At 41.9% G+C, this 10,357-nt stretch overlaps 1 long non-coding RNA gene across 1 annotated transcript; it reads left to right on the plus strand.

The window, feature by feature from the left end:
- The first annotated feature begins 290 nt into the window (after positions 1 to 290).
- Positions 291 to 5,940, plus strand: LOC124862786. The gene is made up of 5 exons (XR_007037002.1): positions 291 to 401; positions 2,433 to 2,524; positions 2,624 to 2,717; positions 4,026 to 4,181; positions 4,732 to 5,940. It is a non-coding gene; the product is annotated as an uncharacterized LOC124862786 (long non-coding RNA).
- The last annotated feature ends 4,417 nt before the right edge of the window (positions 5,941 to 10,357 follow it).

Below are 10,357 nucleotides of genomic sequence, written 5' to 3' on the forward strand. Positions count from 1 at the left end.
TGTTTTAACAGAAAAACGGTATTTCAATGCAGAGTTAGTGCTTTTTGCTGTAAAACTACTGTATCCTCAACAGTTCAGTACTGTATAATCAGTTTACATTATGCTCCTGTAGGTATGCAATGTATTCTGGGAAAATTCCAAGCTACTGTGATATAAATTGCAGTATTAACCAGCTGGAATAAACCGGTCAGGACTCCATCTTAAAATGCAATAGGCTGAAGCTGTTGACTGATTTTGGGGATTTTCACTTTAGCTCTGGCTTTTCTGTTCTTTTTTTCTGTAACATTTTGCAACATCAACTAAATTCCACAGTGCATAACAGGCAGAGAGTTTAAAGATCTTGCGCACATGCAACAGCCGTCTCTCTTCTTTAAGAATTCCTTTGGAACCTGATTTTTCTGGTAAGTGGTGGAACTTTATATTTTTATGCATCCAAAAGTCAAACATTTTCATTTACGGAACTTGTGTTCTCTAATTTAAGACACCAAATCCAAAACTTACTTCAACATATTTGCAAGCTGTCACAATGTGCTGTGGTTGTGCTGAAACAACGTACAGAGCAGAGTGCTGAAGCCGTATGTTAAGTTACAGAGTCTCTTTAATGATAATTTCAAGAAAACTGGTAACTCACATAAAACAAGGAACACAGGCTGGAACCAGACATGAGGCAGGTAGTAGTCAGGAGAAACCGATGGAGAATAATGAAACCAGGGAGTATAAATACCGAGGAATAGTAGAAAATGGACCAATGAACATAGGGAACTAATCTGAGGGGAATCAGGAACAGCTAGTGGAAGGGAGAGACTGAAGGCAACAGAGGGAAGTTGGCAAATTAACAGAAATGAGCAAGGAGCCCAGGGAGGTAAAAACATTTAAGTGAACAGAAATAAATAAACAATGAGACAAACTAAAGAACATAAACATTGGTTAAAACACATCTACAAGAAAATACAAACTGAAACATCCAATATATAAACCCAGGGAGGTAAAAAACACCTAAACACCAGAATGAAACTAATAAACATGAACAAACTGAAATCAAGCAAATGACAAACATGGCAGTGCAAAGAAAACAGACAGAACTCAAACTCAAAACCCCTAAATAGGCAGATATGACACAAGCTGGCATTAGCATTTTGGTATTGTAGGAAATAATGCAGTTTACAGATCTTCAACTTTTTCAATAGTCTGTTAGTCTGTTTTTATTTTCAAATTTGTGCTCCATGGTGTCACAATATTTTGGTGTACTTTATTTAATTGGTTTTTAGCTTGAAGCTTGCATAGATGTACAAAAGGCAGCAGATTAAAATTGTATTTAACTATGAAATGTGCTTTATTATTTTAATTATCCTGTTATGATTTTATGCAGCCACACAAGATTTCTCTTCATGGAGGACTGCACTTTAAGCATTGGCCTTGACGTGCCATTCAACACTTTTCAAATCACTCCTTTGTATTATTGTGAAAACTGTTTTTCTTTCATTTTAACATGATGTAATACATTAATTAAACAAGTTTATTGTAGCAGCAAAGTGACAGACAAGTCCAACCATAGAGATTCACACAAAAGTAAAAATCTAAAAAAACATCAAGAATTAGAGACTGTAAAGGACAAAATTACAGCATAAGAAAAAAAAAATATTTTACTATAAACTAAAATAGTTAAGCTACTGTATAATAGTTGCTATGAGGTTACTGTTATTTAAGGATAAACAAGTTACAGTGTGTATATATCTCTGGACTGATCTATAAACTTTCTTTGTACACTGTACAAAACACAGCCATAGCTATCCAGTGTTACAATGTTTGGGCATTGTTCTATTGATGAAGAGAGTGTTTGTTCCCTGAGCAGGCAGCGTATGACTCAGGCTACCAGATGGTCTCTGATGCCTGCTTTATCTTTTAGGATGACATCTTATTTGCACAGAAGAGCATCGCAGAAGTAAATTACCATTTGGGTTCCATTTATAGACAAAACAGTTCAGAACTTTTAGGCCACAGATGAGAAACAAAGCAGTAATTAATTAGACCGTGTGCAGTAGAATCACCTCACTTTACTGTGCTCTGCAACCTTTCAACTTTTCCACATTTTCTCACGTTAAAACCACAAACTTCTTTCTATGTTTTGGGGATTTAATGTGATAGACCAACTCAATGGAGGTAGTTATGAAGAGGTACAAAACGGCTTTAACAATTACATTTCTCTGCTGTGGGATACATAAAGTGCAATCTTAAAATATGTGTGATGGCTTCAGCCCCACTTTGGTAAAGTTAATTCACACACTCACCTCATAAGTTTGTTTTGTTTTTAGATTAAACATGTTTTAGTTAGGTAATTAATTAATTTCCTTACTTAAACTTACAATAATATTATGGAATACACAGATAATAGCACGATGTGGTTTGTTGTTATTATGTTTTTCTTTTTTGAGTTACCTGGTTTGGGGAGTCGGCAGCTTCCTGTCTTGGAAAGAGGCGTGGCCAAGAGCTGAGGACTTAGAAAGCATAGGATAAACACCTTCAGGTGAGAGGTGTATGCAACTCTGAAGTGTTTCAAGTAAATCCTGGTAGAACAGATATTGTTGAACATGACATTGTCATTAAGGAGGGAGCCTCTGTAAAGTGTCTGAGTTACAGGATTCCTGAACATTTGGTGGCATCCCTGAAGAAGGAAGCTGACCTAATGTTGTCCCTGGGGATTATTGAGCCATCAAGAAGTGAGTGGTGTAACCCGGTGGTCCTGGTGCCAAAGAAGGACAACAGCATGAGGTTCTGTATAGATTTCAGATAACAAAATTCAATATCACTGTTCGACTCACCACGTATTGATGATTTGTTGGAATGGCTGGGGAAGGCAAAGTACTTGACCACACTTGATCTGTGCAAGGGTTATTGGAAGGTGCCACTCACAGAGCAATCAAAGAAGCTGACAACCTTTCGAACACCTGGTGGTCTCTTCCAATTTTCAGTGATGCCATTTGGGCTGCATGGGGCTCCAGCTACCTTCCAGAGATTAATGGACCAGGTGCTATGCAGTTTCTCAGATTTTGAGTCTCGATGATATTGTCATCTACAGCACCACGTGGGATGAACACTTGGAACATCTGCAGGCTGTGTTTGACCGTCTCAGCTCTGCTGGATTGACGGTGAAACCCTCAAATTGTGTGTTTTTGCCTCTTTGAGACGGAGTACTTTGGCCATGTGATTGGGAATGGGGTGGTCAAGCCACAGGTCAATAAAATCCAGGCCATTGAGTCTTGTCCTCTCCCACAAACAAGGAAGCAACTAAGATCTTTTTTGGGTATGGCAGGCTTTTATCGGCAGTTTATACCACAATTCTCCACAAGGGCAGCTCCACTAACAGACCTGATAGGCGTTAAGTGTCCTAATCAGATTAACTGGACCAAGGAGGCTATACCAGCTTTCAAGGACATTCGTTAATCATTGAGTACTGAACCAGTTTTGTATAGTCCAAACTTTAATTAATCTTTTATCCTGCAAACTGATGCCTCCCATAGGGGTCCGGGAGCAGTACTTCTTCAAGGTCAAGAAAGTGAACGTCATACTGTTGCTTATATAAGCCCAAAGCTATTCCCAAGAGAGGTTCAGTATTCAACAGTGGAAAAGGTGGCCCTTGCCATCAAGTGGGCCCTTGATTCCTTGAGGTACTACCTCCTTGGGAGAGAATTTACCCTGGAGACGGATCACAGTGCGCTTCAGTGGATGGAAAAGATGAAAGACACGAATGGAAGGATTACAAGGTGGTACCTTGCACTGCAACCATTCGGCTTCATCGTCAAGCACATCCCTGGGAGGAGTAACCTTACAGTTGACTTCCTCTCTCGCTGTACCAGCAAGAGTCTGCACACACTCACCTCATAAATTAGTTTTGTTTGGAAATTAAACATGTGTTTTAGTTAGGTAATTCATTAATTCCCTTACTTAAACTAACAATAATATTATGGAACACACAGATAATAGCACGATGTGGTTTGTTGTTATTAATTATGTTTTTCTTTTTTGAGTTACCTGGTTTGGGGAGTCGGCTGCTTCCTGTCTTGGAAAGAGGCATGGCCAAGAGCTGTGGACTTAGGGTATGTCCCAATTCAGGGGCTGGATCTTTCGAAGGACCTGGTCTACGTGGGCTGGGTCCTTCGTTGACCGCTAAAACCACGGAGGCCGTAAGTGAACAGCTGCGAATTGGGACGGTCTAGCCTTTACCAGCTGTTAGCACATTCCAGCGCATTTCTTCATCAAAAATTAATATTGAAAAGCTTATTTATTCTCAGTCACACTCTCCAGCGATACAGTAAGGTTACAAAAAATTGTCCATTTATTCAGGTTAACTTTAATATCACCTGTAATGTCAAATCCGTTTACATGAACAAATGACACAATACATTTAAATAATACTAACATAAACTGTTAGAAATCACTAGTGTTTAACGTTCACTGTGATGACTGCCAGCGGGAGCTCAGTGCTGGGAGTCAGGTCAGATCTCTCCATGTTTAGCTTGCCTCACTGCCGGTAGGGCTGGCGAGGCAAGCTGGCGGCTGTTACTACAGCGGGAACGGAAAACTCCGAACACGTCAGGGGACATTTGAAATTAAGCAATTTCTTGATAAATCAAGCAGATATTTCACGTCTACACAGTTATATTCCCACACTAAAAACATTGTAAAAGTTCAATTGTGTCGCAGAAAGTGTAATTTCTTACAATTTACACACAGCTTTTGCCACTGTGGTCCGCCATGACTGCCCCTGCTTGACCAATCCGCTTCGACCCGCAAAGAATCATGGGAAATGATGGACACTCACGACCCATCCTTCAAATCGGGCAAAAGAAGGACACATTTGTCGGCTGCATTTCAAGGAGTCTCGGAAGGATTTGTGAATTGGGACAGCCTTCGTCGCCTCGCTGTGACGTAATCGGTCTACAAATACGGCCTTAGAAGGATCCAGCCCCTGAATTGGGACACAGCCTTAGAAAGCATAATGCCAGCTCAGCAGGACCAACTATTTGCCTGTCGGCTAGGGGGGTGTTTAAGTTAATTTACATCATTTGGTTCTTAGGCAGTAGTGATGTTTAGTTCTGTTTCCCCCCTATTGTATATGAATGGTCTGGCCAATTCACTATATAGGTTAACCTTCTGTGTCTTTGTGTTAGCTCAGTTTGGAGTTACATTGTGTATATTTTGTTTCCTTAGCTAATAGTTTGTGTGTTCCCATTGTGAGAAGAGTTTTATTTAGTTGACCTCTTTTACGGGCCCATAAACTATATTTTCGAACTTTGCTATTTTTGAGTTTTGTTGGGTAAAATAAAGACCCACTTGGAATACAGTTTCCTATGTCCGCTATGCCTTTACTGCTCGGTGATCTGTTAGACTTTGATATACTTTTGTTATTTCTTTAGCTTTGTAGGTTCTTGTGCACTAATTATGTATATTTGATATGAGTTATGTTTTTGTTCTATTGTGTGTTTATTCAGAAATTCTCCAGCCACCTTCCCTTAATCCGACTCGGCTGTTTATTATTCCAGCAATCACCTTCCAGCATACATAATTACCTGGTTTCCAGAGTCATTTGTCAGAATATTTCCCCTCCTGTGATCTCCTGGTTCCATACAATTACCATCTATCTATTCTTAACATGTTGTTGCCTTTCTCCTACCTGCAATTGGGTCCCCCATAATTATAACTAAACAACTAACAACTATGGTTAAATCAACATAGACATGGTTCAACAAATTTAAAATCAAACTTCATTGATGGGCATTTCAGCCTCCAGCGCTAAACCCTACAGGAAACCTGTAAATTGGGCTGAAGAGAGGAGAGCATCAGAGAAAACCCAGGACTTTGGACAATCTAGAGAGATTGTGCAAAAAAGAATGGTCAACACTCTGGATGCTTCAATCTTAGATAATGGGAAAAGAACATCAAATAGCCATAGTTTTTGCAAAATGAGGTTGTAATAAGTATTAACAACAGCGGGGCATAGATTTTTCCCCACTGAATGGATGTGATTATGCAACTTCAATAAAATATGAATGAATTTAAGTCTTTTATTTCATCTTTATTAATAAAAGCAATTCATTTAAAGTTGACACGCCTCTTCAACATTGCGTGGCGGTCGGGGACAGTGCCTCTGGACTGGCAGACTGGGGTGGTGGTCCCCCTTTATAAGAAGGGGGACCGGAGGGTGTGTTCCAACTACAGGGGGATCACACTCCTCAGCTTCCCTGGTAAGGCCTACGCCAGGGTATTGGAGAGGAGAGTCCGACCGATAGTCGAACCTCGGCTTCAGGAGGAACAGTGTGGTTTTCGTCCCAGCCGTGGAACACTGGACCAGCTCTATACCCTCTACAGGGTGCTCGAGGGTTCATGGGAGTTTGCCCAACCGGTTCACATGTGTTTTGTGGACCTGGAGAAGGCATTCGACTGTGTCCCTCGTGATGCCCTGTGGGGGGTGCTCCAGGAGTATGGAATCGGGGGCCCTTTATTAGGGGCCATCCGGTCCCTGTACGAGCGGAGCAGGAGTTTGGTCCGCATTGCCGGCACTAAGTCGGACCTGTTCCCAGTGCATGTTGGACTCCGGCAGGGCTGCCCTTTGTCGCCGGTCCTGTTCATAACTTTTATGGACAGGATTTCTAGACGCAGCCAAGGGCCGGAGGGGGTCTGGTTTGGGGACCAGTGGATTTCGTCTCTTCTTTTTGCGGATGACGTGGTCCTGCTGGCCCCCTCTAGCCAAGACCTACAGCATGCGCTGTGGCGGTTCGCAGCCGAGTGTGAAGCGGCTGGGATGAGGATCAGCTCCTCCAAGTCCGAGGCCATGGTACTCGACCGGAAAAGGGTGGCTTGTCCTCTTCAGGTTGGAGGGGAGTTCCTGCCTCAAGTGGAGGAGTTTAAGTATCTCTGGGTCTTGTTCACGAGTGAGGGAAGAATGGAGCGGGAGATCGACAGACGGATCGGTGCGGCTGCCACAGTAATGGGGGCGCTGTGCCTGTCCATTGTGGTGAAGAGAGAGCTGAGCCGAAACGCAAAGCTCTCAATTTACTGGTCGGTCTACGTTCCTACCCTCACCTATGGCCATGAACTTTGGGTCATGACCGAAAGAACGAGATCACGGATACAAGCGGCTGAAATGAGCTTCCTCCGTAGGGTGGCCGGGCACTCCCTTAGAGATAGGGTGAGGAGCTTGGCCATCCGGGAGGAGCTCGGAGTAGAGCCACTGCTCCTCCACATCGAGAGGAGCCAGTTGAGGTGGCTCGGGCATCTATACCGGATGCCTCCTGGACGCCTTCCTCGGGAGGTGTTCCAGGCACGTCCCACCGGGAGGAGGCCCAGGGGACGGCCCAGGACACGCTGGAGGCTCTATGTCTCTCGGCTGGCCTGGGAACGCCTTGGGCTCCCCCTGGAGGAGCTGGAGGAGGTGTCTGGAGAGAGGGACGTCTGGGCGTCTCTGCTGAGTCTGCTGCCCCCGCGACCCGGTCCCGGATAAGCGGAAGACGACGAACGAACGAACAATTCATTTAAAGCTATTAAAGCTAATCTCAAGGGCTTAATGCTGGTTACGCTTGCTTATCCCTACTGGCAAAAAGTGGGGCATTTAATAGATATTGTTGTTTTTTGATTACAGTTTGCTGCATGAGCAGGCGACATGCAAGCTTTCTAAACTGTACGTAAGAAAGAAGATTGTTATTTGCCTTTCAGAGATAGATGCTGCAGGGGAAGGAGGACTTTGGCTTTGCCTGGTGAACAAACCATCAAGTTTTATTCAAGCATTATTCTGAATGCCTTTTCATGGCTCTTTGGCTCTCAACTAACACAATTTAACGAGTTTATTTCTTTTTTTAATTCTAGCCTCCTTGTAGAATTGTTTTTCTCCTCCACAAACAAAGGCGTTCCATCACATAATCATCAGCACTAAATGAAGGGAATCGCCGAGAGAGGTTTTTTAAAAGAGCCTGTCTCGCTGTAGCAGTAAGGAGGAGAATAAGCTCTATTGCCTTTGCTCACCGCTGCAATAAATCCTCATTTTTTTAATATTATAATATGTGACAACCCCATGTTATTAAACATATCTATGCAGCGAGTTCAGAGATAAGCCCTCTTTAAAATTACGGCCCAGTAATGAGAGTAATAATCCAGAACATTGTAACCTGTGATAAATCTCTTCCAAGGCTTAGCTAATGAATTTTCTCTGAAGCCAGCTGCTGTCACTCACTCACAAGAACGCATTCACTGGAGATGGTTTATCTTCTTGCCATTTTGTTCCCTCTTTCACAACTGGTGGAAATCACAACCTAACGTTGCCAAATTCAATGGCTGCTAACTGTCTACAAACACTGAGAAAATGAGAAGTAAAAGTATCTGCTAGGAGTTTCTTAAAGCAGTTTTATAGAGTGATAGTGCAGTAGCAGTTAATGACTTTAGTGGCTTTCTGATGCCTCCCTCAACCCCATTACATCAGGAACATAGTGGTACATCTAAAAAAAAGTCAATATTGTGAAAAAGTTGGATATTTTTATTACTAGTTTCAGAAAGTGAAACTCATATATTATATAGATTCATTACACATGGAGTGAAATATTTCAAACCTTCATTTCTTGTCATTTTGATGATTATGGCTTACAGATAATGAAAACAGAAAATGTGATTGTTACATAAGATCAATAATTAGGAGATTTTAGACATAAATTTGAGGCTTCTGTATAGCATGTTCATTTCTATGGACTCAGTACTTGGTTGGACCTGGTTTTAGCATTAATTACTGCATCAGTGTGACATGGCATGGAGAAGATCAGCATAGGTGTAATATAAGCCCAGGTTGCTTTGATAGCAGCCTTCGGGTAATCTGAATTATTGGATCTGGTGTCTGTCTTATCTTCCTCTTGACAATACTCCACAAGTTCTCTATGGGGTTCAAGTCAGGCCATCAAGCACAATAACACCATGGTCAGTGAACCAGCTTTTGGTATCTTTGACAGTGTGGGTCGATACCAAGTCCTGCTGAAAAATGAAATCATCATTTCCATACAGTTTGTCAGCAGAATACAGCATGAAGTGCTCTAGAATTTCCTGGTAGATGGCTGCATTAACTGCAGACATCAGAGAAACCAGTGGACTAACACCAACACATGACATGGTACCCCAAATCATCACTGACTGTGGAAACTTCAAACTGGACTTCAAGCAATGCGGATTATGTGCCTCTCCACTCTTCCTCCAGACTCTGGGACCTTAATTTCCAAATGAAATGCAAACCTTACATTTATCTGAAAAGAGGACTTTAGACCTCTCCAGTCCCGTTCTTCTTCTCCTTAACCTAGGTAAGATGCTTCTGACGTCTCTGGTTCAGGAGTGGCTTGACACGAGGAATGTGACATCTGTAACCCATGTATAGGATTTATCTCTGCGTAGTGACCCTTGATGTGCTGACTCCACCCTCAGGCTATTCCTTGTGTAGCCCCCCCAAATACTTTCACTCACGATATTTGATTTTTTTAGATGTACCTGTACATGTTATAAACAAAGTTGATATAATTTGTTGAAATGATGTATTAAGACAGAAAACAATTATAAAGTTATGTCCATATCCTGGTGTTTTAAAGAGTAACTTTAAAATGACTAAAAATAAGTGGAGGGCACCTGCCACTCTGTGACCCTGTAAGGATAAGTGGGTAAGAACAATGGATGAATAGATAAAAGTCATAGCTGAAAACTGGACAGAAAAACAACAAGATCCCTGAGACTTTCAATTACCCACATGTTTATTTGCAAACTGCTCCAAGGAACATTTTGGACTTCCAGTTTATTTCTTTAACCTAAATGCTGGGTTTATGCTGTTGCAACAGATGTTGAGATGTTTTAATAAAATTTTTCCTCGGGTTGGTGGGTTAGAGAAGAGACTAGAAGAAGCCTCATCGTTCTTTACAGACCACCATTTTGAACCATACCACTACATGACAATATTTCATTAAGCCTCTTCCAAATAAGAAATGATTAAATAGTAAAATGATGCTCTTTAGCAATGTTATTGTCCGGTGGTTGTGTTAATGACATTGCACTAGAGAAGGAGGTTGTTCACTTAAGTTAAAATTAGCCATTTTACTTGCTAAGTTGTTAGCGTAAGCTAATGCTAGCTATGTTAAACATTCATAATTTCCCCAAAGAATTGGTGATGAAGTCAATCCACGCAGGATAAGATGCTAATCATGTTCTTCCATGTTTCAACATTAATAATTTTGACAGAAACAAACAAAATTAAAGTTGCAAGCAGCATTGAAGGCCCTCGCACCTCAGTGCAACTCGCCCTGCTCAGCGACTGCGGGAGCCTGGCCTCGCCGGCTCCTTGCCA

The sequence above is a fragment of the Girardinichthys multiradiatus genome, chromosome X (genome assembly GCF_021462225.1).
Source record: "Girardinichthys multiradiatus isolate DD_20200921_A chromosome X, DD_fGirMul_XY1, whole genome shotgun sequence".
NCBI classification, from domain to species: domain Eukaryota; kingdom Metazoa; phylum Chordata; class Actinopteri; order Cyprinodontiformes; family Goodeidae; genus Girardinichthys; species Girardinichthys multiradiatus.